Genomic DNA, 7,300 nt, shown 5'->3' with positions numbered 1-7,300 from the left:
GCCATGAGTGCAGCTGAGCTTGACCTCGTGGCCCGCCTGAACAAAGAAAAGCTGGATTTGTGTGATCCACAAATATATTAACTGATTAAACTGTTTTGATTATGCGGATTTTATGAGAGCTGTCAGTGCCAGCATAAAAACCAATCAGATGTTTTGGCTCAGATTTGATGGGACAAGAACTGTGAAGTGTATCCAGGAGACCTATTTGAACTATCTGCATCCTGTGGAGCATGTAACACTCCAACCAAGGAGGACTAAATATCAGTGAATTTGCAACAGAGCTAATAAGCAACTAAAGCTTCTGTCCATTATAGACTCTCCCACCCTTAAAGGTCAGCACTGTCAAGTTGATTTTCAATGGCTGACAGAACACTATGTGGACACCACAAATTAGTTTTATTTAGAGACAGAATATCAACCAAAGAAAAATAACAACAACAAAAAAAACCCAAACATGTTACATAAAAGTTATAAATTGAGGAAAACCCAGACAGAATTCTGGCCCTTCACAGATTAGCTATTATATTCAATCAGCCAATGACAGATACTCCTGAAATCAACTGTGTATAATGCGCACCTGTGCACAGACAGGCATTCACATTTCTACACAGACAAGCTCTAAGAGCTGGGAAAGAGCGTCAAGACTGTAGACCTGCTCAAGGCTGGAATGGACTACAAGACCATCGGCTTGTTCAGAAATGGAAGAAATATAAAATGACCACCAATCACCCTTGGTCTGGAGTACTGTGCAAGATCTTGCTTCATGAGGTAAGAAAGATCATGAGAAAGGTGGCGGTTCAGCTCAAAACTACATAGGAGGAGCTTGTTATTGATCTGATGGCAGCTGGAACAAACAACAGGAAACGTTATGCTTTGGGGCCGTTTTTCTGCTAAGGGTACAGGACAACTTCACCACATTGAGGGACCAGTGGAAGAGGCCATGTACTGTAAAATCTTGGACCAAAAGCTCCTTCTGTCAGCCAAAACACAGAAAATGGGTCATGGTTGGGTCTTCCAGCATGACACTGAGCCAAAACATACCAAAGCAACACAGAAGTGGCTAAAAAAGAAGCACATTAATGTCATGAAGTAGCCTAGTTAGTTTGAGATGCTCATACCTTGAAATCTGTGGAGGGAGCAGAAGCTTTGAGTTAGCAAGCGGCAGCCAAGAAACCTAAAGGATTTAGAGTTTATGCAAAGAGTAGCTTGCAAACCACGCACTAAGCCATGCTTTGCTTGAGGATCAATTACTTTTTTCATTCAGTGACCTGCAATTTGTAACTTTTATGTAATGTATTCTTTCAGAATTTGTGATTGATATTGTCTCTCTCGTTAAAATGAAACTACCATAGAGACTGTTCATTTCTTTGGAAGTGAGCAATCTTATAAATTCTGCTGGGGATGAAGTAATCATTTCTCTCACTGTACATAAAAAATAGCCACAACACAGAAAAATAAATAAATATTGGATAAAATATTGAATAGCAGCTTGATCACATGCTTTGATATACTTTCAGTCATACGCATATCATCTGTTATAGACAGTAGGATCAGTTTTCCCCCTTTGATTTGAGTCTGATTTGAGATTAGTTAGTATCCAACAGTGTATCATCATCACACAGTAATTTATTTCCAACAGGTCTACTGGAGCGCTCACTGGGCAGTGACATCCATCTGCATATCTGCTTGGGTTTGATCTCTTCAGGCAGTGAGAGACAGTCAGGGAAGTGGCAGCTTTCACAGCATGGTGGCTCAGACTCACCATGCTGTGAGAAGGAGGTGCAAGTAGAACCCGTCAATCCCCAAAATCACCCAGCATAACACTTGCATCCAGTGTCAGGTTGCCATTCACAAACTTGCAGAAGTGTATTTTTTACCTCATTTTTACCTCATCATACTTTGATGATTCAAACTAAGCTAATACGAGTTGGTTCAGTCGTGTGTGGGGGGGGTTTCTTACTTCTTTAAATGATCCAGACTCCTCCTTTTGTTTTCACTTCATTTTTCAGCCAATTAGCTCTCTCTCTCTCACTTATATTCCGCTGGGATGGTAAGTGACACAGTCCAGTGGAAGCTACGTTACAGAGGCTGTCGACACCATCCAGCAGTCCTGACACATCACTGCCCAACTGACAGGTGAGCTTCTCTCACAGAATGGGAGTAATGAAGACTCAGTTTTTATGCCTGGAATGGCTCCATGGTCTTACATGGTAAAACTGCGTTTTCACATGATAAGTACTAAACTTTTTATTCTCTTCACACTACTCTACTTCTTCTCATGGGTTTGTTTGACATTACTTTGAGTTACTCAGGAGTACAAGTGGTATTTAACTAGATTTTCACAGTCAAATAATAAAAGAATCCAGCAGGTAAGGACAGATGGAAAAGAATTATTTGCACACTATTTATTTAATTCTCGTGGCTTCACCTCACGTATTTAGAGTTGATGAGAGCAGACGAAGGAATACTTGCACAACATTTTATTTTGCAAGACCACATTCAGACATTATACACATCGCAACCTTTAAATGGGGTTTTAGTGCAACATTTTGTTTTAAAAAGCAGCACACTAGCAATAAATCTGTGCAAAACAACTTTATTTGTTCATATTTTCTAACACACACACACACACACAGACAGCTTTGGTTTTGTGCACAGATCTAGGCTTAAATCCAAAAACCCAAACGCAACAACTTGGTGCACACAACTGCACCTTACCCTAACCCCCACCCTGCATACACACACACCACGACACACAACCTTTTCAAATACACAATCTACTTAGTATGCAAAATATGCACTGCAGTAAAACACTAGGGTTGAGCTAATCAAATTGTAATGATTTTCCCCAGGAAAACTAATTATAAATTCTTCAACTCCACTCATTCAATAACATAGCCATTAAATCATAATAGCAGGGGAAGAGTCTTATTGATATTTTCCTCACATGAGGAGGCAACATGCTCTCTTGTAAGAAATGAAGCTTTGATGCTGGTCTTTGAGGTTTACTTCAAAGAAAGCATACAGGCTAAATGATAGTGGTGCAGAGTTGAAGAGAGCACTCCAACAGGGCAAAAACACTGAAATACTGACGAAAAAACACGCATGTTGTATGTAAACATATGAACATCCATGTACCATCCATATGAAAACAGCAGTAAAAGCAGGCACTGCAGTACAAATGTAGCACACGAAGCCATAGTGACACAGACATACACACTGCTCTAAAAGTCAGAAAAAAATGAACATTTGGGGAAAATATGTCGTGAAATCTTTTTCCTCATTAATAACATCAAAACCAGTGTGGGAAAGTGGAATTCTATTATTGTCTTTGGAAAACATATAGAAGAAAGCATGACTTCTGTAGTTTATTCTGAATTTTTCTGAATTGTTATAATAGAAGCCAAGAATAAGCACCTGCTTGTTTGCATTGTTTTGCTATACTAACAATAGAATGAATTATTATATTTTTCTTCCTGCCTGGGATCACAACATCAAATGAGAACAAAACAAAGAGTTTTGTCAAGTCAGTCATAGTAGTTGCAAATGAGAATTTGCATAATTCAGGCAGACATCATGTTCATTTATGAGTTACTGTGCTAATAATGTAGTCACAGTACTCAGTAATATTAGTACTTATGTAATATTATATAGGTTCATTATAATGAAAGTAAGAATTGTCAAAGAAGACCTTGTTCACACAAGCCTGGTTGGTCACAAGGGAAAATATTTATTCTACAACCAGTTGAAAAGTGGTCAAAGGAGCTTGACTAGCCTGCAGTTGTTGGAGACTGCAGGCTAGTCAGTCGCAAAGATGGTGCTGCACAAAAAACCTCGCTGCAATAGTTTTTTTTGGTGTTAGCAGATTCCTGGGGTTGCCTGTAGTTTGCATGAAAGCCACCAAATGCTCGCCATTTAGTCTATGAGATGGACTGAAACTTGACAAAATGCACCTTCCAAGTAAAAGTTGCATTTCAATAGGCACAATTTTAACTTTGAAGGAATAGGTTTGGCTTGCGCTTTTCATAGCTTCACTAGTATTTTGCAAATGTTTGCAGAAAAGTCAGCTGTGGTAGCAGGGTGTGGTTTTTAGCAGGTTTTTCCCTACTGACTGGTGGCTGCCAGATTGTTCCAGAGTGGTCGAGACGCTAACTTAAGATTTAATGAGTCACCTGCCAGTGCTGAAGCTACCTGCAAATTTAAATGTGGGCTAGATCAATGCTTTCAAGGCTGTCAAGGTCCAAAACAATTAGACCAAAACTATTAAGAGGGTGAGAGCGTTAAGCATTACTGTTGTGTCTAATAATATTATATGCACTGTACTGTATGGTGGCATGAGTACAAGTGGACTTTTTTATTGAATATTTTCATAGATTTCTCTGGGTTTAAACAAAGTTCACTAAGTTGGAATGACAACAGAACAATGTTAATGTTTACTTAATGTAGGTTGACTTGAATCCAAGTGTGAAGAAAGATGAAATAATTAGCACAGCTGGCAACAAAGAAGACTCTTCCTTAATGTGATATTTGTCTTTTCAACATTCTTCTTCCATATTAAACTCATAGTGATGCTTGCTTTTAGCTTTATTCGATACATCCATTGTGTTCATATATGATAATTTTTATAACATGAAATGTTTTTTAATGTGACATGATGAAAGAAGACAGTGGGGAAGTGCTTACAACCTGCTGGCGTCTCAGCGATGTGCACTGGGTGCCCTTCTGCATCAGTGCCTTGATGCAGTGGCTATAGCATTTTGCATTTTTAGATGCAGAGCGATAACAGCCTTCTTTTGAAGAGTGAAAAAGTCTGTATAATGAGGTTGGAGAAGGTCACGGGTTCACTGGAGACCGTGGTTCACGTCCTGTTTGTGATCTATGTTTTTTTTTTCCCACTTTTTTTCCTTGTTTCAACTCGATTTCTTTCTCTCTTTTTTGTTCTTTTTTTGTATGTTGTTGCACCAAAAATTGTTTCACTAGGTTTAGGGAAAGGGTTGGTTTGACCCTGCATGTTGAAACAAGATGCTTATCCTGTGTGTTTATGTTACTAATTGGGAATGAGAATTCTTTCAACACCTAACCCCTAACCTGTCTCACTATTACCTGGCCCTACTGTGTCAGCACAAATGATCAAGGACACTGTGTGTGTAATTTTCTGATGCCAGCGGCTTTGACCAAACAGTAGAATTTAATTCCACGAGAAACAGGCTACACATACAATGCAAATCCTAAAAAAGACTGGCTGGTGGAGTTTCACATTTAATGTGGTCTTTGCAGACATGTCTGATCAGATAGTGTTTTAAGTGCAGAGGCATTTGTGCCGTCTGAGTAGGTAACCTGAACCAACAACTTACACTGACACCATTCCCAGTTGGTTTCACACCAAGTCAAACCTCGATCTGTGATTCACAGCACTTCACTACAACACTTTCCCACCTGCTGTGTGACCTAAGTAAGAACATTCTGAGAATGGTGTCATGACTGTGAACAATCAGAGATGTTTTCCCACTACTCCCCACCTGATAACACAAACCGCAATGACCTGTGTGGCAATCAGATTCAAGTCTCCAAATAGTAGTTTCAAGCAGGCCAAAGGAAATATGAATGTGGAAGCTTAAAAGGTGGTTCTGTACACCTTACCCACAGACGTTACACCTAAAAATGAGACGTGCAGTTTAGACTAGTTGCATTCGCAAAAGACTCCAAAAATAATACTGCAGTTGGCAGCAGAATATTATGGCAAGAGCTGAATTCAATAATATTAAAAAAGGCATTAAGAGCATCCAGGGAACTCATTTTACTGAAGCCACTAACGCTAATGCCAAACATATTATTTGAGCACAATACACACACACACACACACACACACACACACACACACACACACACACACACACACACACACACACACACACACATTAAACAAGCTTTGTCGAATGTGGTAGTTATTTATCTAAGGATCTAGCCACAGTACACATTTTTATGCCAAACACAAACTGCACAATCCGTCTAGTGATTCCCTGAACCACTAGACTGTCAGATGAGTGTCAGGTGCGACTCTTAGCAAAACAATGACACTTAATACCAGCATATAAACGGCAGGTTCCTTGTGTAGTGACGCACAGGGAGATGACGCACAAATTATAGCAGTGGCACTTTAATAATTCCCGCAGCAAACATCTATTACGTGAATGTGTGTTTTAAATTCAAGGACAAGAGGGAAATGTAGAAGAACCCGCTCTCTTTTTTTCTGTTTTCTGATCAATTATCGTGCATGTGTCAACCAAACAGCCAATAATTGTGCCAGTCTCAGACTGTCATCTCTAATCACTCATTGCTTACTTCCTCGTCAGTTTTGCGTTTCCAAGCTGTTTTTACCCCAAATGAGCAAATCAGTGCACATAATATTAATCTTGGCAAAAATATTTAAACTGGTCTGAGGAAGCTGACGATGGTAAAACGCATGTTTCTTAGAGGTTTGCATCTGTTTTCATTCCTCTTTGGTCTGGTTTGTAGTTCCACTTCACTCAATCCTCTGTACGTGTGTGTGTGTGTGTGTGTGTGTGTGTGTGTGTGTGTGTGTGTGTGTGTGTGTGTGTGTGTGTGTGTGTGTGTGTGTGTGTGTGTGTGTGTGTGTGAGAGAGAGAGAGTGAGTGAGAGAGCCAGTGTATGCATTTATTAATATTGCTGCAGCCTGTAAGTCGCTTACTCACAAATGTAATTTTTGAGCGCTTGATTTCAGATCTTCACATTTGGCTGTTTGTGCAGTTCGACAATCTGTGCTCCCTTCGGCCTAATTTGCACCTCACACTCTCAAGGCTTCTTGCCACTCACCTGCTTTTTCACACATTTTTCTTTGGCCCTGTGAACCTGTTAAGTCTGTTGCTGGAACTGGTGCGTGACTCTGCCACGATCTAACGCCAAAGGGACAGATATGAAAAAGTGGGGGAAAGCAGTGGAATAAATACAGCATAGCGTTTGAGTGTTGCAGGCAAGCTTATAGTGCATGGTTGTACTCATGGTGCCTGCACTGTCACTGTATAAGCTCTGACACATGGTAGCTGGACCGTGTTAAGCAAAGGCAAAAAAAAAAGAAGAAAAAGAAAATCAATCTTGTAATCCACTACTTGATTGCATGAATACAGAATTGGAAGTTGAGGCTCCTGTGCCATCTGTATGGTGGTGCACTAAGAAAATAATCTATTTAATTTCCCTGGTGGCCGCAGGTGCTATCATTTATCTCATCCAGAGAGACTTCTAAAGTAGATAAATGCACTTCTTAGAATGAGATAAATCTACC

The 7,300-nt window shown here is 39.8% G+C and overlaps 1 long non-coding RNA gene across 3 annotated transcripts in view; it reads left to right on the top strand.

The window, feature by feature from the left end:
* The first annotated feature begins 576 nt into the window (after positions 1–576).
* Positions 577–7,300, top strand: part of LOC113006527 (uncharacterized) — a 29,532-nt gene continuing 22,808 nt past the window's right edge. For 2 of the 3 annotated variants that reach the window (XR_003269766.1, XR_003269768.1), the window contains exons 1-3: positions 577–768; positions 1,640–1,840; positions 2,010–2,136. This is a non-coding gene — a long non-coding RNA (uncharacterized LOC113006527). The remainder of the gene's footprint in view (positions 769–1,639; positions 1,841–2,009; positions 2,137–7,300) is intronic. The other variant, XR_003269767.1, reaches the window with a different exon arrangement.

Source organism: Astatotilapia calliptera, chromosome 15 (genome assembly GCF_900246225.1).
Source record: "Astatotilapia calliptera chromosome 15, fAstCal1.2, whole genome shotgun sequence".
Classification (NCBI taxonomy): Eukaryota; Metazoa; Chordata; class Actinopteri; order Cichliformes; family Cichlidae; genus Astatotilapia; species Astatotilapia calliptera.
The sequence above is the reverse complement of the archived record's forward strand: the minus strand, read 5'-3'. Positions and strand labels throughout refer to the sequence as shown.